This window comes from Mustela erminea, chromosome 9 (assembly GCF_009829155.1).
Source record: "Mustela erminea isolate mMusErm1 chromosome 9, mMusErm1.Pri, whole genome shotgun sequence".
Taxonomy (NCBI): domain Eukaryota; kingdom Metazoa; phylum Chordata; class Mammalia; order Carnivora; family Mustelidae; genus Mustela; species Mustela erminea.
The window spans coordinates 56,032,813-56,056,776 of NC_045622.1; the positions used below are offsets into that span (position 1 = coordinate 56,032,813).

Genomic DNA, 23,964 nt, shown 5'->3' on the forward strand with positions numbered 1-23,964 from the left:
GTTTATTTGTCAGAGAGAGAGGGAGAGAGAGAAAACACAAGCAGGGAGAGCAGCAGGCAGAGAGAGAAGCAGATTCCACACTGAGCAAGGAGCCCGATGCAGGACTTGATCCCAGGACTGTGGGATCATGACCTGAGCTGAAGGCAGACAGTTAACTGACTGAGCCACACAGGTGTCTTTTTTTTTTTTTAAGTAGATGCCATGTCCAGCAGGGAACACAATGTGGGACTTGGACTCATAGCTGTGAGACGAGACCAGAGCTCAGACTAAGAGTCAGATGTTTAATAGACTGAGCCACTTAGGTCCCCCTCCCATATTCTTTTAACGAATTCCTTCTCTTAAATCAGCCAGAAATTTTTGTCATGTTTTTGTTGCTGGACACCGGCAAACAACAAAACCATGAATCCCTGAAACTTTCCTGAAAGTCTCCTTAGAGATGTCTGTCTTCTGAGTTGGTTGTGGGCCTAACAAAGGAGTCTTCCAGGGGTCCTTTGAGTCTTCCTTTAAGGTCCCTGAAGGCCCCAAGGGTACAAGAGTTCCATTTCACAGAGGCGCTCAAAATTTACCAAGGCCTTAGGGATGAGAGGTGCTTCCAAACTCATTAAATCATTTAGAAAACACTCACTCTTTCTACTTGCCCCATGCCTGGCTTAGTGCCTAAGGTCGTGCCTTCAAGGAGCTCGTCATCTGCTACAGAAGGCAGACATGGATATAGCCAGTTTCTACTCAGAGTGACCAGTGCTGCTGCAGAGGAAAACACAGGGCCTCTTTGTCCTTGGGACAGGAGGATTCTTAGGGAAGGCAATAGCTGAGATCCATCCTGGAAGATGAGTGGGAGACAGCCAGGTGAAGAGTGGGGTGTGTGATGATGCTAGAGAAATGGCTCAGTCAAAGGTACAGCTTTGTATTAGTGATAATGTAAACTCAACCGCTAGGATAATAATCCTCTATGATGTAAATAGGTATAGATCTTTAAAGTTCAAGTGTGAGCTGTCCAAGTGGGAATATAAATTATCTAGTTCTACGTAAGAACTCACCAAAACTTAGTGGCTTGAAACAATGGACATTTATTTTTAATTTTTTTTAATTAATTTTTTAAAGAAGATTTTATTTACTTATTTGACAGAGAGAGATCACAAGTAGGCAGAGGCAGGCAGAGAGAGAGAAAGAGATGGAAGCAGGCTCCCTGCTGAGCAGAGAGCCCAATGTGGGACTCGATCCCAGGACCTGAGCCGAAGGCAGAAGCTTAACCCACTGAGCCACCAAGGTGCCCACAATAGACATTTATTGTCTCACATATTATCTGTGGTCAAGGATTTGGAAATGGCCTAACTAGATGGTTCTTACTCAAGGTTCTCATGAAGTTATAGTCAAGACATGAGCCAGGGCTGTGGTCATCCAAAGTCTCGACAGGAAACTTCATTGTTGACAGGAGGTCTCAGTTCTTCATAATGTGGTTCTGTTCTCATGACATGGTAGCCAGCTTTTGCCAGAGCAAGTGATCCAAGAAAGAGTGAGGCAGAAGCCACAATGGTTTTTATTACACAGTCTCAGAAGTCACCCTCTGTCCAGGGTGTGAATACCAGGAGGTTAGAATCATGGGACTCCTGAGTGGCTCAGTGGTTAAGCGTCTGCCTTTGGCTCGGGTCATGATCCCAGGGTCCTGGGAATGAGCTCCACATCGGACTCCCTACTTGGCAGGAAGCCGGCTTTTCCTTGTCCCACTCCCCCTGCTTGTTTCCCCTCTCGCTGTGTGTCTCTCTGTCAAATAAATAAATAAAATCTTAAAAAAGAAAAAGAAGGTAAGAATCATGGAGGCCATCTTGGAGGCTGGATAACATAATCTGCCTTTTTTTTTTTTTAATATTTTATTTATTTATTTAAGAGAAAGCTTGAGCATGAGAGAGAGAGCATGAACGGGGAGAGGGAGAAGGAGAGGCAGGCTCCCCACTAAGAAGGGAGCTTGATGTGGGCTCCATCCCAGGACCCTGGGATCAGGACCTGAGCCGAAGGCAGATGCCAACCGACTAAGCCATGGAGACACCCCCATAATCTACCTTTTTGACCCCAATGATTTGTGTCTCTCCTACATGCAAAATACTCTGACCTTCCCCTAAGGCCCTAAAAGTCTCATCCTATCAGGGCATCAACCTGAAATCCTGAATTTTGTCACTTTAATCAAGTTCTGATGAAAACAGGGCTTCTTGGAAGGAGTTCCTTAGCTGTCCTCACCAGGTGCAGTACTGCTTTATCCAAACACTGCAAATGAGAGACAACAAGTTATCTGTTCTCTACCTATCCAACACACAGGCAGGCCCATGGTAACTGCTGTGGACCCTCCTCCTCACATAGGGAGGAAACAGGCACACAGGAGCCACTGTCCGTAGCAATTCTGAAATCAAGCAGTTCTATGATTTAGATCAGACTTCGGAATACTTCTCTGTGGGTCTTGGTTCTGTCCTCTGAATCATCCTTCCTTATTCATGAAAGGTGACCAGTGTTTGCAGCTGAGGGGTTGTTTCAGCCCATTTCCTAAACTATTGCACACGTTAAGGAATCTACAGTTCTCTTCTCACTTTATATTGTCCCTCTCCCTTTCAAATGTCAGCATTTGAGTTTGTGACACGTGGTTTAGACCGAGTTCTTGTAGGGAAAAATGAAATCTGTATTCAGGGAACATTTTAGGAGTTCAGAATGACCAAAACATTGAGTGTTCCCTGGGTTTCTCTCTGCTAGAATGTCTAAACACATACCCACAGTTATTCTAGAGCTGTGTGTCAGCCCTCATTTCTGACTGTGTGAACCTCTAAGGCAAGGCCTTTTTCTCAAGAAGAAATAGACAAATCCATTAAGCTGAGCTATTTTAATATAGCTCTCTCAGTAACTGATAGAAATAAAAACATCAATAAAGACACAGGAGATTTGAATAACATGCTTCAGAATTTTGACCTGATTGACATAATAGAACACTGGATCCTGGGTCCCAGGGTGTCTCAGTGGGTTAAAACCTCTTCCTTCGGCTAAGGTCATGATCCCAGGGTCCTGGGATCGAGCCCCACATCAGGCTCTCTGCTCAGCGGGAGCTGCTTCCTCCTCTCTCTCTTTGCCTGCCTCTCTGCCTACTTGTGATCTCTCTCTGTCAAATAAATAAATAAAATATTTTAAAAGAAGAACACTGGATCCAATAACTATAGAATACATATTCTTTTCAAGTGCACATTGAATATTTATTGATATGCTCAGCCATAATGTAAGTCTAACCAAATTTCAAAAGGCTAAAATTGTATAGACTATGTTCAATGACCACAGTTGGATTACACTAATCATCAAAATCAAAAAGAAAACTAGAAAATTTAAAAATATTTGGAAATTGAATAGCACACTAGTAAATAATCTAAAGGTCAGAAAAGAAATCACAATAGAAGGTAGAAAATATTTGATTCAAATGGCAATGAAAGTATAATATGTTAAAACTTGTAGAATGTAGCTAAAGCCATGTTTAGAGTGAAATTTGTGGCTTTAAATGAATATATTTCCCAAAAAATGGCTGAACATAAACTATCTAAATATCTACCTCAAGTAGTTAGGAAAAACATTCAGAAATTAAATACAAATGAACTAAAAGGAAGAAAATAATAACATTGACAGGATAGGTTAATAAAATAGAAAATGAAGATATGGGGGCACCTGGGTGGCTCAGCTGATTAAGTGTCTGCCTTTGGCTCAGGTCATGATCCCAGGGTCCTGGGATGGAGCCCTGCATTAGGCTCCTTGCTCAGTGGGGAGTCTCCTTCTCTCTCTGTGTCTCTGTCCCTACTTGTGCTCTCTCTCTCTCTCTCAAATAAATAAGTAAAGTCTTAAAAAAAAAAAAAAGAAAAGAAAAAGGGGGCACCTGGGTGGCTCAGTCATTTGGCATCTGCCTTTGGCTCAGATCATGATCCCAGGGTCCTGGGATCGAGCCCCGCATGGGGCTCCCTGCTCAATTGTAAGCCTCCTTCTCCCTCTCCCTCTCCACCCCCCCCTTTAATTCCCTCTCTTACTGTCTCTCTCTGTCAAATAAATAAATAAAATCTTATAAAAAAAAAGAAAAAGAAAATGAAGGTATGAAAGAGAGGTATCAAAGAACCAAAAGTTAATTCTCTGATAAAACTACTAAAATTGAAAAACTTTTGGCTAGACAGATGAAGGACAAAAAGAGGAGACACAATTATCACTTTAGAAATGAAGAATGCCATGACTACAGATCCCATATGAATCAAAAAGACAGTGAGAGGATATTGTAAATAACTATATCCCAACAAACTTGAAATTTGAATGACGTGAACAGATAACTAGAAAAGCACAACCCACCAAAACTGACACAGGAAGAAATAGGAAAACCGAGTAGTCCTATTTCTATTAAAGAAATTGAATTTTTTATTTATAAAAATCTTCTTACGAAGAAAACTCCAGGTCCAGGTGCTTCCAGAGAATAGAAAAAGTAGGAATGCTTCTCAACTTATTTTATGTGATCAACATTACCTAGACACAAAAACCTAACAAGGGCATTATAAGGAAGGGAAATTAGAGGCCAAACAAAGATGCAAAGTTCTAAACAAAATATCAGCAAACCAAACCCAAAGATCTAAAAGTAAGATAATACTACACAACCAAGTTGTGTTAACTCCAAGGATATAAAGTTGATTTGACATTTGAAAATTAATCAATAGAACTCTCCACTTTAACAGAATAAAGTTAGGAAAACCATAGGATCGTCTCAAGAGACGTAGAAAAATTTATAAAAGTCACCACCCATTTATGATAAAAACTTTTCAAACTAAGAACAGAAAGGAACTTCCTTCATCTGATAAAGGACACGCACAAAAAAATCCTACATCCAACATCATACTTACTGATGAAATATAAAAGCCTTTCCTCCTGAGATGGAAATGAGAAAAGTGTGCCCACTACCACCCCTTCTATTCAACATTGTGCTGTCCCTTGTAAAATAACAAAAAGGAGTGTAGAATAAGAAAAAAAATAATTAAAATTATAATTATTTGAGGTCAGGGGCTTGGCTTAATTCTTCTGCTGGGTCCTGGCACAGAGTAAATGTTTGGTTGGTGGGTAATTGTTGAGTGGACAGATGAGCAATGGATGGACAAAAAGAATGTTAAGTAGTGGGGCCCCAAGGCAGGGTCCTATACTACAGGGGCACTGGCCACTACATAATCAACAAAAAATAAAACAGCAGTGAAATGCACATGGGAAATTTTTTATTGATAAAAAAAATTGGTGGAAGAATCAGGGAAATCTTCCTGATATAAAATACAGGTCAGCAAAGTCTTGGCCACTGTGTCCATGTCTTTTTTCTCTCTAGGAGCTTCAGTAGAGAGGTAAAGATATTTGGCTCTGCTTTGACCCTAAGGATTTTAAAAAATCCTTAATTTTTTTTAATTTTAAGGATACTTATTTTATTTTGCTATATTTAAAAAAGATTTATCCACTTATTTTTTTTTTTAAGATTTTTATTTACTTATTTGACAGAGATCACAAGTAGGCAGAGAGGCAGGCAGAGAGAGAGAGGAGGAAGTAGGCTCCCTACTTGAGGAGAGAGCCCAATGCGGGGCTCAATCCCAGGACCCTGAGATCATGACTTGAGCTGAAGGCAGAGGCTTTAACCCACTGAGCCACCCAGGCACCCCTATCCACTTATTCGTTAAAAGGATTTTATTTATTTCTTTGAGATAGAGAATGAAACAGAGAACACAAATGGTTGGGAGTACACAGGGAGAGGGAGAAACAGGCTCCCCATTGAGCAGGGAGCCCAACGTGGGACTTGATCCCAAGATCCTGGGATCACGACCTGAGCTGAATGCTTAACCAATGGGTCCACTCAGGCACCCATAATTTACTTATTTTAGAGAGAGAGAAGGAGAGAAACAGAGCGCATGGTGGGGAAGTGCTGAGGAAAAGGGAGAGAAAGAGAATCCCAAGCAGACTCCCCCCTTACCTGCAGAGCTGTAAGGGGGCTCGATCCCACAACCCCAAGATCATGACCTGAACTGAAATCAAGAGTTGGCCTCTTAACTGACTGAACCACCCAGGAGGGCCAGGAGCCCCTAAAGATTTTTATTTTTAAGTAATCTTTACATCCAACGGGGGGCTCAAACTCACAATCTGGAGATCAAGAGTCACATGCTCTACCAACTGAGCCAGCCAGGTGGCCTGCACCTATGGATGCTTTTGTCTTGTATTTATGAATACAGATTTTTTGGTCAAGATTTTATTTATTTATTTATTTACTTACTTGCTTATTTATTTGACAGAAAGAGAGAGAGCATGAGCACAAGCTAGTGGAGAAGCAGGCAGAGGGAGAGGTAGAAGCAGGCTCCCCACTGAGCAGGGAGCCTGATGCAGGGCTCTATCCCTTGACCCTGGGATCATAACCAGAGGTTAATTGTCTGAGCTACCCAGGTGCCCCATGAATACAGATTTTTGATGAAATTATATTGATTACTTTTCACTGAGAAAATATTTCCCAGGACAAATCCCATTAAGTCAGTTCAATACCTTTGATTTTTCTACACAGCTATTAAATCTATTTCCAACCTTTTCATTTTCTCTTAAACTGAGCTATAATTATCTTCATCTGAAAAATAATTTTCTGTATAAATTGCATAATGATGACTTGTGTTATCAGTCAATTTAAAAAAATCCATATCCAGTTTAATAATTATAACTCCTGCCATTGTAAGTTATCTATTGTGGTCATTATTTCTATATTCTATGAAGTTACTTTTCCTGGGATGAGTTTTGCAGATTTACATTTTGTCAAGAAGACTTACTTGATTTTTTCATCAATTTTTAGTCAGGGAGTAATTTTACTGTGTGCAATTTAGATGTTGCCATTTTTATTTTTTCTGTTGATTATATAGTGGGTATGAATCTTACTTCACAAAGTTAGGGAAGTAAAAAATGACATATTTATTCATTTCAAATTAAATAAAGTCCAATTCAGAACCTAAATTACATGGGGTCCTTCCCTTGCAAAGGATCCAATCTTTTGAGGAGAAAAATATTTCATGAGCCCCTCCCATGCTTAATGGGTACCTCAGTCTACCATATGCTGTTCCTCCTCCACCTCTAGAGAGTAGGCCACACATACATCCAAGCTCCAGACCTTCCTAGCTCTGGCAAGCTCTTCTCTTTCGCTACCCTCAAAGGCATTGGCTCCTTCATGGCCTTTCCAGAAAATAGCCTCCCAAGCCTTCTTGGGTGAGAAGGAGACAAATTTCTTTTTCTGTTAATTCTTTTAGATTAGGATTAAGTATCTCAAGAACAGTTTGGGAGAAAACAAAATGCCTAGAAGAAAATGTGAGAGCTGGGAGGGATGCATTAGGTGGAGGAGCACAAATTTCTCTTCTTCGAAATTAGTTTTGACTGTCAAAGGGTGATTGTCCACAATATATGAAGACTTTCTAAAATTAGGGAAAAGAGGAACGCCCCTTAAGACCACAATGGGATGGACTAGTGGGTACACCGGTGGTTGGTATTCTTCTCTCAGAACATTTCCATGTTTTTCATTTCATTAATAACTTGGCATGTCATAGGTATTTGGACAGAGCCTCAGCCTTTGTGGGTATCCTGACTTCTAGGCTTCCCCCCCACCGCCCCCCCACCCCACAGGATTTCCTGCCTCAGTCCTGATCTCTCTCTTCTGATTTGCTTACCTAAAGTGTATTCTATGAGAAGTGCCAATATTACTCCATCCTGAAACAACTTCTCTTCTGTTTGATCTTGTCCACTTTGCTATATCCATCCTTGCTACCCATGAGTGCCTCCTGCCAACCTTTCTAGAGATTTTTTCCTTCATAAGGAACCAAAACAATACAGTTGTAAACAAAACAAAACAAAATGCAAAATCCTTGTCTCTATACAGAGTTGTAGGACTAAAGAGAAATTTACATGAGACTCTTATAACATCCCTGTGTATGGATATCCACAATTTGCAGAAAAATGAAATGACTTGCCCAAGATCACACAACCTCTGGGAATGGAGATGGGGAGGAAGATTGGAACTCAATTTTCTCTGGCTTGTCAGTCTCTGCCAGCTGCATCCCATTACCTTTTCAACCCCACACTCCAATAAAAATTCCTATCACAGGGGTACCTGGGGGGCTCAGTGGGTTAGGCCTCTGCCTTCAGCTCAGGTCATGATCCCAGGTTTCTGGGATCAAGCCTTCCATCAGGCGCTCTGCTCAGCAGGGAGCCTGCTTTCTCCTCTTTCCCTCTGCCTGCCTCTCTGCCTACTTGTGGTCCTGTCAAGTAAATAAATAAAATCTTAAAAAAAGAATTCCTGTCACAAACACAAGTCCCCAGTCTTTGTCATCACTTCCTACATACTCTACATTCTAGTCCAGTTACTTGGGACAGAGGTTCTTAACCTGGGGCCTGAGAGGCCAGTGGATGATGATCTTGGATGGAAGAGTTAAATTTTTTTTTTTTAAAGATTTTATTTATTTATTTATTTGACAGAGAGAAATCACAAGTAGATGGAGAGGCAGACAGAGAGAGACAGAGGGAAGCAGGCTCCCCGCTGAGCAATGAGCCCGATGCGGGACTTGATCCCAGCACCCTGAGATCATGACCTGAGCCGAAGGCAGCAGCTTAAACCACTGAGCCACCCAGGCGCCCCTAAATTTTTTTTTAAAGTAAGCTTCACACCTTGTGTAGAGTCCAATGTGGGGCTCAAACTCACAACCCTGAGATCAAGACCCCAGCTGAGATCAAGACCTGAGCCAAGATCAAGAGTTAGACACTTAACCAAATGAACTACCTGGGAGAACTACCTTTTATATTCATTAATCATTATAGAAATTAGTTTTTCTTTCCGCATTGAATATAGGTAACAAACCACAGAAATAGCAGTACCCATGACTTCATCATCAACAGAAATCACAGATGTTCCCCATCACATTACAGTTGTTGCAAAACATCTTGAAATACTGTTTGTGTTTGTTCATCACCACTTGGAAATTGTGCAATTATTAGACAGGCAGTGAGATCTTATTATTTAATTTGTTAATGAATATATGTATTACTGATGAGATTTAAAAATATCTTGATAACTGTATTTCAGTGTAAATCGTTTCCTTTTCTCGTGTTTAAGTTATGCACTTAAAATCATTATTTTGAGAGGGGCTTCATAGGCTTCACCAGCCTGCCTAAAGGGTCCAAGGCACAAAAAAGGTTGGGAACCCCTGACTCAAGTTTTCCTGAGCTCAGGGGAGGCTTCCTCTGCCCCCAACATGCTCCTTCACTCTCTGCTGTCTTCATCCTTCACAGTATAATTCGAGAGTTCTGCTTTGGTAAACTTTCCAAAAGGACCTCAGTCCAGAGTGGGACTTCATAATTGCAGGGCTGGTGACCCCTCTCTTGGCCGCCGTTCCATCCAAACCCCCAGCAGCCATTGCAGGAGTTCCTTTGTGGAGCATCCTTATATCTTTGGCAATGCAAGGAGATTTGCTTTGCTTGTGATCCTTTATAGAGTCAGAAGCTGGACAAGGGTCTTGCTGAGGCTCCAGGTATGAGAACCGTGACTGTGGACAGCACGGGGCGGGGGAGAGGACCCATCTCTCCTCTTCTGAATGGAATCTGGTGCTTTCCTGGAGCCTGTGGCTGAGCTACGGGAACATCAACACAGGGCACAGGGGAGCTAGGCCAGGGTAGAGAGGTCATGGAGATTACATAAGGAACGTCTTTTGTTCTCTTAAACCTTGAATTTTATGAAATCTTGTCTGTTTGGCACACAGAATCTGATATCATGTCTGGCAAATAGTGGGTACTCAGGAAAAGCCTGATGAATGAATGAATGAATGAATGAATATGAGATTATACCTGTGTGTGTGGGTGAACAGTTGGAAGGGCTTTGTAGGGGCTAAAGTCCTGTGCGATGAATTTATATTCATTCATGTGACAAATATTCCTGAATGATTACTTCATGTCTGGCCCTGTTGCTGTGCTGGGGACATAGCTGTAAACTAGATAAAAATCCTGGAACCTCCTGGAGCTTATAATGTCTTGAGGATAATTTGTAGGTGGTAATCCTGGGCTTCTACTTGACCTCTTGGCCTGGGTTAGGCTTTCCCTCTAGGTTCCCACAGCCCCCTTCTTTCTCCCACTATAGCACTGATCACACTGAGATGTAACTGTTCCCCTAGACTGTGAGCAAAGTTCTGGGGTCAATACTTTAAAGTAGGAGTCAGTACCTTATGCTCAGTGAATAATGACTAAGTATACAACACTGTCCATCTTCTTCCATGGGGGTCCATGGCCCCACCCACCCAGAGGAAATTCAGCTTTTCTGGGAATAACAGTACTTTTGTTCTTCCTCTCTTTCTGGAAAGCTTTCCCACCTTCTAGTTGAAATGCAAATTGGGAGCTCCTTCTTTTACCTTCCCCCACCATCAAAACATCACCCAAATAAAAAGAAAGAAAAGATCTCTATTGCCCTCCGGACAAGGCAATTATGAAATTCCTAGGTCAGGCACTGCATGTTCCATGAATTAACTCATTTCACCCTATAAAGGAGATGATATTAGTCACATCCTACAGTGGAAGACATGAAGTTTCAAAGAGGACAAATGATTTTCCCAGTGTTGTAGCCTGTAAGTGACTGAGCTAGGATATGAACCCAGATCTGGTCTCCTTTGTCTGTGCACTTTGTATGACTCCAGAATTCTTCCTACTCTTTTGAAGTATGGGCCATCCCAGGAGACATGTCAAGAACTAAGAATTAAAAAGAGAAAGGAAACAGGTTCGAAGACAATGGACATTAACACAAATTTTTCATAGCTGCTGTTAGAATGGACAAATTAAGTGGAACTAATATTTCCCAATATATATAATCTTCTGAATCTATTGGGGGTGTGTCTCAAAATATTTGCTAATTACTTGATTACTTGGCTTTCCAGCTTCACTGCTATATTGGTCTCCTAGGACTACCTTAACAAATTACTGCAAGCTGGTGGTTTCAAACAACAGAAATTTATTCTTTCAGATTTGAGAGGCCAGATGTCTGAAATCAGGGTGTTAGCAAGGTTGGTTCCTCTGGGAGGCTGAGGGAGAATCCTTCTCTGCCTCCTTTTTTTTTTTTTTTTTTTTTTTTTTTCTTTTTCTTACCTTTGCTTAGCCCATGGGAGTTGCTGGGCTCATGGCCCCCTTCCTCATCTTCAAAGCCAGCCATGGTATGTCCCTGCCTCCCTTCTTTTAGTGGCTGCCGGTGGTCCTAGGTGTTTCTTAGCTTGGGGCTGTGTGACTAATCTCTGCCTTTCTTTTCTCCTTTCTTTCTTTCTTTCTTTTTTTTTTTAAGATTTTATTTATTTATTTGACAGACAGAGATCACAGGTAGGCAGAGAGGCTGGGGCGGGGGGAGCAGGCTCCCTGCTGAGCAGAGAGCCCAATACGGGGCTCGATCCTAGGACCCTGGGACCATGACTGGAGCTGAAGGCAGAGGCTTTGACCCACTGAGCCGCCCAGGTGCCCCTCTCTGCCTTTATCTTCACATGGCCTTCCCATTCAGTGTCTCTGTGTCTCAAACCTCTTTTCTCTCACAAAGACAGCTCTGCTCAGCAGATTTAGGGCCCCGCTAAATCCAGGATGGATCTCATCTCATCCTAAGATTTTTAATTTTTTTTTTAAATATTAGGCTTTCCCTTTTTTTTTTTTTAAGATTTTATTTATTTATTAGGCAGAGAGGCAGGCAGAGAGAAAGAGAGGAGGAAGCAGGCTCCCCGCTGAGCAGAGAGCCAGACGCGGGGCTCCATCCCAGGACCCCAGGATCACAACCCTAGCCGAAGACAGAGGCTTTAACCCACTGAGCCACCCAGGCACCCCATCATCCTAAGATTTTTAACAGCCAAGATTCTACCTTCTTGTTCTTTCAAGATTTATTTATTTATTATTTTAGAGAAGGCAGAAAGGGCAGGAGAGGGAGAGGGAAGGAGAGAGAATCTCAAACAGATTCCCCGCTGATTGAAGAGCCCAGCATGGGGCTTGATCTCACGACCCTGAGATCATGACCTGAGTTGAAATCAAGAGTCTGGTACGAGGGTTAAAACTGGATTATCTTTTTGGGAGACACAGTTTAACTCACTATAATTGGAATGCTTTTTTGTTTTTTTAAGTTTATGAACTTAAGCGACTTTATGTAAAAAATTATCCTAAACATAAACTTTCCTGCTAATTCTCTTCTGGTCTTTGTCAATAACAACCCTCACTTCAGCTTTTCAGAACCTGCAAAACATCTGGTACCTTAATTCTTTTACCTGCCCTGGGGCGAGGGGAGGTTGTGCAAGGTCAGCCATTTTATGGATAAGAAAACAGGTGTAGGGGCACCTGGGTGGCTCAGTGGGTTAAAGCCTCTGCCTTTGGCTCAGGTCATGATTTCAGGGTCCTGGGATAGAGCCCCATATCGGGCTCCCCCCTCCAACTCTCTGCCTACTTGTGATCTCTGTCTGTAAGTAAGTAAATAAAATCTTAAAAAAAAAAAAAAAAGAAAGAAAATGGGTGTAGGAGGGGAAGTGATTTCACCTCCAGTCCTGGTTGAGTTAGGATTTGGACCCAGAATGTCAAGGCTCTTTTCTTCAACTGCCTGCTGCTTCACGGAAGTTTCGGGAGCTGTAATTGGTTTGTGCAGACTTATTTATGATTTACCTTTGCCTTAATTTTTTTAAAAAGATTTTATTTATTTATTTGACAGAGAGAGATCACAAGTAGGCAGAGAGGCAGGCAGAGAGAGAGGGGGAAGCATGCTCCCTGCTGAGTAGAGAGCCCAATGTGGGGCTCTATCCCAGGACCCTGAGATCATGACCTGAGCCAAAGGCAGAGGCTTTAACCCACTGAGCCACACAGGTGCCCCTAAGATTTTATTTTTAAGTGATCTCTACACTGAGTGTCGGGTTCAAACTCATAATCCTGAGATCCTGAGTCGCAGGCTCTACCAATTGAGCCAGCCAGGTGCCTCTAACTGAGTGATGTATTCATTCATTCAATCACTATTTATGAAAGCCTTACACTTGTAGAAACCCAAGGCCGAACTGATTTAGGTGGGCCACAGAGAAGCAGACCACCTTGGTCTTTGTCCTTGAGAATGGTAAACAGACAGTGAACATATAGTGTGAGCAGTCTATGGGAGCCCAGTAGGCTTCTAACCTAGCCCAGGGGTCAGGAGAGACTTCTTGAAGTCTGACTTGGGTCTTAAAGAATAGATGGGCAGGCTGTAATCTTATTCCTCTATTGGTTGTTAGAATTACATATTAGGATGGTCATTCGACACCCATGTATTGAATGTTATTATGTTACTCATTCTCTAGCACTCTGACAAAGCGCATAACAGGTTCATATAACAGCCTGCATCACAAATGGCAGTAACTTCCACTTGCCCAGGATTTGGTCATTTACACACCATTTTCACACTCCTTGTCACATTTGCTGTTATAAAAATCTCTTGTTAATATATATTTAAAACCTTTAATTTCCAGTATAATTAACATACAGTATCTATTAATTTCAGGTGTACCATGTATTCATTCAACGATTCTTTGTATTGCTCTGTGCTCATCACTGTAAGTGTGCTCTTAATTACCTTCACCTGTTTCATCTATCCCCTCCCACCTCCCCTCTGGTAGCCATCAATTTGTTCTCCAGAGTTAAAATCCTGTTTTGTTTGTTTGTTTTGTTTCGTAAATTCCACATACAAGTGAAATCCTTTGGTGTTTATCTTTCTCCGGCGGACGTATTTCACTGAGCTTTATACTGTTTAGATCCATCCGTGTTGCTGCAAATGGCAAGATTTCATTCTTTTTTATGGGTGAGTACTATTCCATTGTATATATATACCACATCTTCTTCATCCATTCATTTATCAATGAATGACATTTATCAATGACACTTGAGCTGCTTCCATATTTTGGTTATTATAAATAATACTGCAATAAACATAGGGGTGCATATATCTTTTTGAATCAGTGTTTTTATTTTCTTTGAGAAAGTACCCAGCAGTGGAATTACTGGATTGTACAGTAATTCTATTTTTAATTTACAGAAGCTCTTTGTGGATGCTTTGTTTATAGTCCTGTATTTCTCTCATTTGTCTTAGCTAAACTAAAAAATCATTTAATTTTCCATTAAGATGATTGCAAAAGTTAAAAATTCAGTTACATAACTTTGGAACTTATAAACATTCAAATTGTGCTGAGTGTTAAACCAGGACCAGGTTTCTGATCCTAATTTGACTTCTTTTTCTGTCTCTCTGAGTCTCAATTTTCTCTACTAGAAAGTGGGCATGTGAAGGAAATTTAGGCTGAAGGACTAAATGAGATAATGGATCTTAGATGCCAGCACAGTACCTGCCTCATTAAAGATTGGTTTTCCTAACATGGTCTCTAATGTCCATTTTTCCTGCAACTCTTTTTTTTTTTTTTTAAGATTTTATTTACTTATTTGACAGTGAGAGAGAGAGAGAGAGAGCAGGAACACAAGCAGGGGGAATGGGAGAGGGAAAGCAGACTTCGCACTAAGCAGGGAGCCTGACATGGGGCTCCATCCCAGGACCCTGGGATCATGACCTGAGCCAAAGGCAAACGCTTAACAACTGAGGTACCCAGGCAGCTCTTTCCTGCAATTTTAAAGCAATTATTTTTATCTGTTTGTTTGTTTTTTAAGATTTATTTATTTTAGGGACGACTGTGTGGCTCAGTCTGTTAGGCATCTGCCTTTGGCTCAGGTCATGATCCCAGGGTCCTGCGATGGAGTCCCACATCGGGCTCCTGCTTCAGCCGGGAGCCTGCTTCTCCCTCTGCCTGCCTCTCCACCTGCTTGTGCTCTGTCTCTCTCTCTCTCTCTCCCTCTGACAAATAAATAAAATAAAATCTTAAAAAGATTTATTTATTTGAAAGAGAGAGAGAGGGAGCAAGCAGGGAGAGGGGCAGAGGGAGAGAGAGAATCCTGATTAAGATTCCCTGCTGAGCATGGATCCCAACATGGGGCTTGGTCCCAGGACCCTGAGATCATGGCCTGAGCCAAAATCAGGAGTGGGCTGCTTAATCAACTGAGCCACCCAGGCAACCCTAAAGCAATTCTTAAAGTAATAGTCCAGCTCACACATGTGTCAATGCTCTTAAAGAGATGCTCTGAGAGAAAAAGAGAGCTCAAACAGACTCATTAACATAGCTGATACAAAACCATCTCACAATCCCAGTTAATCAGATAGTAATAGGCAAAGGTTAGCGTTTTGACACTGTCATTTTGTTCCTGAGTTTGTTTGGGTTGGGTTGCAGAGGAAAAAAAAAATAGATGTGGTAGAAATAATGAGCACAAAATAAAACTGAAAATGGCTAAAACTACATGTGGTAAAAATTTATTATGGATGGAAAAGCAAACTGAATGATCCCATCTTCGTTGGTAATATTAAACATTGCAAAGTTGACCCCAGGGGAAATTCCACTTGGTGGAAATAATCGACACAAAATAAAAATGACAGTCTTTCAAATCTCTTCCAGGAAAAGGTGGAATTGGTGGAAATACTGACTAGAAACTTCAAAATAGCTGAAGGAATAATCAGTAAAAATCGATAAAGATAAAAAATAATTGATGAATCTAACCTTTCTTATAAAATTAATAGAAAAAATATATCTTGATGAAAATTCAATAAAGAAAAAAATTCAGAAAAATCAGAAATTGTTTTTGCTATATGGAAAGTTTATCAAGGGCTAAAATTGACTTAAGAGTTGATTCCTGAAATACTTTAATAATTTCATTAATAATGGTATAATTCTGAGTAAATAGTTTACCTGCCAACACTTGGTAGGGTTTTGGAGACAGAATCCTCCAATTAGATGAAGGGTTTGGACTATAAATGCCACTTTACAGTCTTCAAAGCACTTTTAAACTCATTGCTTTATTCGATTCTCCTAATAAACTTTTGAGGTGACAGGGCAGGAATCATTCCTTCCAATTTACAGATGTAAACACCGAGATTCAGAAAAGTTAAGAGACTTACTAAAGGTCACCCAGCATGTTCATAGCAAGGTCTGATTTATCATCTGATTCCCAGATTCCTAGTCTGGTAAACTTCCTCATACCTAGGCCCCTAACTCTAATAATGCTTTACTTGCTCGCCAGATTAGATCCCTTCTAATTCTGATCTTCACCTAGTCCCCATTTTGTGCCAGTAGGAGAAGTGGGAAAAAGGAGGAGAGGGAGTAAAGAGAGAAGAGGGTGTGGCCAACGCAACACTTAGAGAGAGGAAGGGACTTGCTGGTCACATAGTCAACATATCATAGGTACTTTTCTCATTCTCAGAAAAGGGAGCAGAGGGGCTAGGATTTTTTTGGGGGGTGTGGGTGGACTGGTATTTTAAGGCTGGGCTAATAGGTTGAAAAATGAGATAGGCAGTTTGAAAATGACAGTGCCTGATATACTTGGGGAAAGGGAGTCATAAGGAATAGGAGTGTAACTAGAGTAGAGTAGGTGGAGTGAAGCTGAAGAGATTGGCTGCGGCAGGGCTGTGGACCGCATTAACCTCTGATATAGGAAAGCTGGCCTTTCTCAGGTAGGCCTGCTGTTCTCCAGTGGGCTGGCTAGTGAAGCTTGAATGTTTTGGTCTTCAGAACATCAAGGAATAATGACTTATAAAATCTAAAAATACTGTAATTGGATACAGGATTTATGCTACATCAGAGATCGTCTGATGCCATATTCCATTATGTTAGGAGAGCTGGACACAGAAGGCGGCAAATTATGTTTTTAAGTATAAGACTTACTTATTGCAAGCTGGTGCAGCCACTCTGGAAAACAGCATGGAGGTTCCTCAAAATGTTGAAAATAGAACTGCCCTATGACCCAGCAATTGCACTCCTGGGTATTTACCCTAAAGATACAAACGTAGTGATCCAAAGGGGCACGTGCACCCGAATGTTTATAGCAGCAATGTCCACAATAGCCAAACTATGGAAAGAACCTAGATGTCCATCAACAGATGAATGGATCAAGAAGATGTGGTATATATACACAATGGAATACTATGCAGCCATCAAAAGAAATGAAATCTTGCCATTTGCGACAACATGGATGGAACTAGAGCGTATCATGCTTAGCGAAATAAGTCAAGCAGAGAAAGACAACTATCATATGATCTCCCTGATATGAGGAAGTGGTGATGCAACATGGGGGCTTAAGTGGGTAGAAGAAGAATCAATGAATCAAGATGGAATTGGGAGGGAGACAAACCATAAGTGACTCTTAATCTCACAAAACAAACTGAGGGTTGCTGGGGGGAGGGGGTTTGGGAGAAGGGGGTGGGATTATGGACATTGGGGAGGGTATGTGCTTTGGTGAGTGCTGTGAAGTGTGTAAACCTGGTGATTCACAGACCTGTACCCCTGGGGATAAAAATATATGTTTATAAAAAATAAAAAATTAAAAAAAAAGACTTACTTATTCAGTCTATAGACAATGTTTTGTTTAAGTAGAGCTTTGCAGACCCTTTACAATAACTCTGTTCCTCCCTCCTCATTCCCCATCTCCACAGAGATATTTGGCCAACAGATTAAAACCAGTGCTATAAGATTTCAGATACAAGGAAGATCAATGTGCCTAAAATATGTTCTAGGGAAGGTAGGACTTTGGCTTGAGTTTCAAGAATGAAGAGAAAAGGAGGAAATGGCTGTGGAAAGACCAGAAGGAGGAAAATTTTGAGAATAGACAATGAAAATAGAGAACATTCTTTGTACTGATTTAATGGTCTTTTATAAATTTTAAGTTACCACCATTATTTGTTTTAATAGTGGAACTGTTGAGCTCACAGAAAAACCAGACAGGTCTCATCCTGAAGCACCACTGAGGGCAATAGGAACCCATGATAAGCTTTTTAGGCAGCAAAGTATGGTTGCTGGATTTGGAAATTACATTTTTTGAAAATAGTCTTATAACTTAAACTATGTGATCTTTTTAAACAATTCAGGCAGTAAGATAATGAAAATTATTTGAAATCTGACACCCTTTCCTTCAAGATAATCACTAATGATATTTTGAGGAACCTCTTTCCTAAAATCCCTCTATGCTTATAGAATGCTCTCACACATCACATAAATTATACCATTTTAAACGTTTTGTAATCAATTTGTTTCCCTCAAGAATAAATTGTGAATAGCTTTTCGTGTCAATAAATAGATCTATACCATTATTTTGAATAGCTGCTTACTACTGCATTGTTTGTATATATAATTTAACTAGCCCTTATTGACGGACATTTACATTACCCCTGTAATCAGCAATCCCATATAACGACCTTGTGCATTCATCTTTCCTAAAATGTTTCATTCTCTTTTTAAGGTAAAAATTGGAAAGTAATGGAGCAGGGTCAAATCTTCTTTTCACATTTGGATTTCAGTTGCCAAACTGTCCTCTGAATTGCAGGGAGACCAGGAAGAAGCTGCTGCATTAGTTCTGGTGTGACAGTGGCAACGGGGATGGCGAAGAGAATACAGACTCAGGTGATCTATCCCATCTAGGCCTCTTCTCAGTGGGTTGGCATATTCCCACCCTTTTTCTTCTCTTTCACTTCTTTTTCTTAACATGGAGGAAGAACTGAGAACTGCATCTCCCAGCATTTCGCAGGCACCACACCCCCTGGGAACTGTAGTACCGCGTTTTGAGAAGGGTCGGGAAGAAGGGCGGGAGACTGTGGGGCATGCTGGGAAATGTAGTCCAGCAGGGACGAAGCCGGGGATGTATGTTCGAGCGTAAAGAGGTTGGTGACCCTGCAAACATTGCTACTTGGAGAAGAGGGCACTTAACTTTCCTCACAAGTGGTCTCTGAGCCGACAAAAGCCGCCAGCGGATGGTGGATTTTACTTCATTGTCCGCAACTAGGAAGGGTTCGGCCCCTCGGTATAAGGCGCGCGGCGCCAGCACAGGCCGCGCAGGCCACGCGCGGGCCGGAGCATGGCATGCTGGGAATTGTGGTCCCGGCGCGCTGAGGCTGTGGGACGTGTCGCGGCGCCGCGCAGGCTCCTCCTTCCCCGCCCTTCTTAGCGGTCCCCCGCCCCCTCCCTCCGCCTCCTCCTCCCTCTCCCTCGCCCGCAGCCGAGCGCCCCTCCCCCCACCCGTCGGGCTCTTCGTCGGCTACTGCAGAGGATTCAGAGCCGAGTCTGAGGAGGAGGCTCCCGTTCCCTGCGCGCCATCCGCCACCTTACTGGACTCGGGCGAGGGAGCGAGAGCGTCGCCACTGTAGCCTCCAGAGAAGACAAGGGCATCGCCGCCTCCGCCGTCGTCTTCGCCTGCAGCGGCTAGCCGGTGAGGAGACCGCCCCCCCCTCCCCCGGTCCGCTCTCCTGGAGCCTGGGCCGGTACTTATGGAGAATGAGAGTGGGGGCTGCTGAGACCCCGCGCGGGTTGGGGGAAGGGGGTTGAGGCTGCGATGGAACGGCGGGTTGGCAGGGGAGACTTGCCCTGGCGCGGGGCTGGGGGTGGGGTGAGGGTGGGACCCAAGCAGGTTGGGGGGGGCGACAAGGGAAGGGGACTTTTAATAGCGATTGACCCGATCTGGGACAGGAGCGTGAGATTGGGAGGTGGGGGTGGAATTTGGGATGGTTTTGGGCGAGATGGATGATGAGAGTGGAGTGGGATGGCTTTTAATGGGGGAGGGGACTGAATGAGGGTGATGGATTTGGGGTTGGCTTGGAGCAGTTGACAGCTTGGGATCCAGCCGGGGTGCAGGGTAGGGGGATGATTTCAATACACAGTGGGATTGCAGGTTTGGATAGGACCCTGGGGGAGGGGTGTTAATTCATGAGAGTGGAATTTGGGGTGGACTTAGGGCAGACTGATGGAGGTGGTAGAGCTGGGAGTAAGGGGCTTGGTACCGGTTGAGACCTGAGCTGGAAGTGGGCGTTTGCCATCTCTGGGTGGTGGGATTTGTGGAGACTTATGGAATAACGTGGGTTAGGAGAACAGAGGAGTAGAATTTAGGGTTTTTCTGGGGAATGCTCATGGAGGTTGGAATAGGAGCTGGTGGGGGTGGGACTTTCGGTGAGAGGAGTGTGATGGTGAGCTGGCAGGAGGGGGGTAAATTAGAAGTTAGGCCCAAAATGGTCAGGCAGAGATTGAAATTGGAGATGGGTACAGGAGATGGGATTTAGGGTGATTTTAGAACGACTGGAAAAGGCATGGTGGTTCCTTGGGTGCAGGCTTGAGGCAGAGGGCTCAGAAGACGCTGCTGGGCTATACTCACTGAAAGAATAGTGGCAGGTGGTGAACAAGGTTGGGGGATGGTATCTTAAAGAAAATGTCCCTTGGCCGAGGTGGCAGAGGGAGTTTTGGAGAAGCAGTGCCTGAGATGAACTCATAGAACTGCAGAGGTGGTTGCTGATAGTAAGGTGGCAAAGAGGCTATTTAACGAGTGAGAAACCTTGAGTTGCAGGTATGGATGGAGCAGGGAGGATGGAGTGGGGCAGTGAGCAGGGCTGGGAAGAGGTGCACTGGATGATTCTAGAGAGGAAGGATTCTGATGTCCTCCAAGAGAAACAGGGGGTCAGGGGTTGGACTTAAATGGACAGCTTTGGAGGCTGTGGTTAGGGGAGGAACAGTAATCAGAGGGGACTTTGCAAGGGACAGAGAAGGTGCATTAAAGACTCTTTCCTAGAGAACGTCTTAAGCTGTTATTTCAGTCTTTTTGTTTCATTTGTATTAATATTATTAGTAAATCAACCCTAAGGGTAAAGTTAAGAGGGGCTTCAGTTAAAGCAGAATTAAGCAGGGGAGGGTGTTTTCTATTCATTTATTATAAAAAGAAAGTTTGGGGAAAAAAACCTACTCTTGAACTAAAGGTGGAGAAGATAAAACTGGAACGTGATAGATAATCTTTCTGTAGGATGTCTCTGCCTTCTCTTTTCTGCGGTCCCTTTGGTGCATTTAAAAATTAGTCCTGGAATTTGGAATTAAATAAATTTGATGAGCTTGAGGTATTTAAGGGAGCATTCTTTGCTGGAGAACCCATGAATGACACTGAAAAATATGAGGCTGAATTTATTTTCTAGTCAGGCAATGTGCACGTATGTAGAAAGAGCTTAGGCCTCCCCCCCACCTTAAAATTGATTGTCTGAAGACTCCATTTATTGGTGTCCTGGTTTGCAAGGCAATTAGGCCCATCATTGTATTGCAGGCTAATAATCCTGAGATGAATCTTGGCACCACTGCTTTATGTAAACATAGAGAAGACAGGAAATATGGAACTGTCATAAATATTCATTGGTGAAATGGTTTGGTATTGATGGAGTTTTTCATTTGATTCTCTTTTGGCATTACTCGATAAGATTTAAAATAATTGGACTATATTTCTATAGATCGAATTTTCTTCTAAAGGAATTCAGGTGGTCAGAATTCTGTCAGATGTGGATAAATAAAGCATGTAGAATCATTTTTATTTTATTTTTTAAGGGTTGGTATTGATATAGGCACATTGCATTAACTGCAGCAACAATGTCTCCATCTATTCATCAGCAATTTTCTTTAAAGCTTCATGATATGTTTATTCTTATGACCTATTGGTGATGCTGGAAGGTAAAGGGGTGTGACTGGGGGAAACAGCTTTAGGGAACCAATTTTCTGCACTTAATTGCATTAACTATGATATGTTAAACATGAAGTGGCTGTTGATTAGAGCTCAGACTGAGAAAACGTGGGGAGGGATGTAAAGAGGATAAAACTGGCATCAACAGGATCAAATGATTCTGTTTTTGTTCAGGCTTCAGAGTTCAGCTTGTAAACAAGCCATTTTCTTTGGTTTGACAGTGGAGCACATAAAAATGCCCAAAATTTAGGATTTTTTTTTTTTTTTGTAGTTCCAGAATAGGCAGAATGATGGAAGGTTGGCCTTATCCTTGGAATTGAAATGTTTATTATAAGGAAGCTTTATTATAATAAAGACCAGGTTTGAGCAGTTACCTGTAATTTGATGAGAGTGTAATCTAACTAATGCAAGTATTTCTCATAACTTTACTCTGGGGTCCAGACATTGCTTTTGTGGATCTGCAGGCTTGAGCTAGAGGTGAGATATTTATATTAAAGCTCTGGCTTTTGAAAGCTCAAAATGAAAACTAATCGCTTAGGAGAAATGTCTTAGTGGATTTTTTCTTCCTTCACAGCTGTGGGCACCTGTACAGTGGAAATGTATATAAAATGTTTGTTTGATTCTTCTGATGTTCTGGTAAGGAGAGAACAGAGGAGGTACTGGTAGACAGGTTCCTTGGTAATGAATGGCCTGTGAATTTAGAGGTGGAGAGTCCTGAGTTCAAATTTCCCATTCCACTACTTGATAGCTAAGTCATTTCACTGAAGTCATTAAAAACCTTTCATACTTAGTGGTAATGGTTGCACAACATTGTGAATGTACCTACTTCTCCTGAATTGTACACTTAAATATGGTTGAAATAGTAAAAACAAAAACTTCTATACTTTGCAAGGCTGTCAAGGGAAACAACTCAGTTTATGCCCTAAAATAACCTTATGACCTGAAAACCTTATATATATGAACTATTTGTTCAGTGTTTATTTACTTATTACCTGCTAAATGTCAGGGGAGATGAAAATGAACAAAAAACAGTTGTCAAGGAGTTTTCATTGTTGGGAGAGAGATGATTTAAATATAGTGAGAGAAGTGAGGCATAACTAATGTGGTTAAAGGTGTGGATTCTGAAGTGGGTCCACCTTCCACTGCTAGCTCTGTGACCTTAGGCACAATGGTCTTATCTATAAAGTGGGCATTAAGAGAATAATTTCATAGGATTGTTTTGAGGATTTAACAAAATAATCCATGGAAAGTATTTAACACTGTGGGTTGGTTACATAGTACACATTAAAAAATATTGTTGCCATTATTATGAGATAGGAAGATATTAGAATGTGCATAGCCTTGTATATCGTTCCATTGAGTTTTTGGTATTATGTTCTATAATTTATTAAAGGATTACTTTATTACTTATCATCTCACAGTTTATTTGGATATTTTCATGTTTACATATTTGCATATTTGTAGTCTAGGAACTTTATTTTATTTTTTTTAAAGATTTTATTTATTTATTTATTTGACAAGAGAGATCACAAGTAGGCAGAGAGGCAGGCTGAGAGAGAGAGGGAAGCAGGCTCCCTGCGGAGCAAGAGCCGGATGCGGGGCTCGATCCCAGGACCCTGAGATCATGACTTGAGCTGAAGGCAGAGGCTTTAACCCACTGAGCCACCCAGGTGCCCCATAGTCTAGGAACTTTAATCAGTAAAGTACTAAATATATGTCTTAGCTGTTGGCTTCCTCGTCTATAAAATAAGAAGAAAAACTGCTCTGAGGGTTTAAATGACTTGCTTAAGGTTACACAGTAAGTGAAAGAGTCTGGGCTACAGCTCCCAAATTCTGATTTCTTAACTCTGTATCTTTTTAAATTGTGAATTAAACCGTATTTATAAAGTGCACATAACATACATCTTTAAGGAATGGAACAAATTGAAGATGGAAGTTTTTCCTGTTCGGCTTAAAAAGGAAATCTGTAGTACCTTTAAAGCCTCTTGTGATTCCCTGCCTGATTGAATGTCTCTCCATTTCTCTTCCTCATAAGTAACCACTTCCCTGAATTTTGTGCAAATCATTCACTTTCTTGTCTTCATTCTTTATAGTTTTACCAAAACAAGTGCATATTCTAAACAATATATATTTTTTTACCTTTGCAACTTTATATAAATAGAATCATAGTGTAAGTATTCTTTTGTGACTTGCTTTATTTTTATCTATTATTATTATTATTTTTTGCAAAAGGTTTATTTATTTGAGAGAGAGAGAGAACGCGCACTAGCAGAGAGGAAGGGCAGGGGGAGAGAAATGTGGGACTCAATCCCAGGACTCCAGGATTATGACCTGAGCCGAAGGCAGGTGGTT

The 23,964-nt window shown here is 41.7% G+C and overlaps 1 protein-coding gene and 1 long non-coding RNA gene across 6 annotated transcripts in view; one reads left to right on the forward strand and one right to left on the reverse strand.

The window, feature by feature from the left end:
* The window catches only part of FAM168A (family with sequence similarity 168 member A), a 240,514-nt gene that overhangs the window by 22,842 nt on the left and 193,708 nt on the right, over positions 1-23,964 (forward strand). The window contains exon 1 of one of the 5 annotated variants that reach the window (XM_032358343.1): positions 19,111-19,338. The exons of 1 other annotated variant lie outside the window; for it this stretch is intronic. The gene's annotated coding sequence lies outside the window, so the exon portion shown is untranslated. Of the gene's footprint in view, positions 1-19,110; positions 19,339-23,964 lie in introns of those variants that run through there. 3 more of the 5 variants (XM_032358342.1, XM_032358345.1, XM_032358346.1) reach the window with 3 other exon arrangements.
* LOC116598911 lies at positions 2,217-22,505 on the reverse strand. The gene is made up of 3 exons (XR_004289195.1): positions 22,262-22,505; positions 13,457-13,460; positions 2,217-2,227 (listed from the first exon to the last, which is right to left on the reverse strand). It is a non-coding gene; the product is annotated as an uncharacterized LOC116598911 (long non-coding RNA).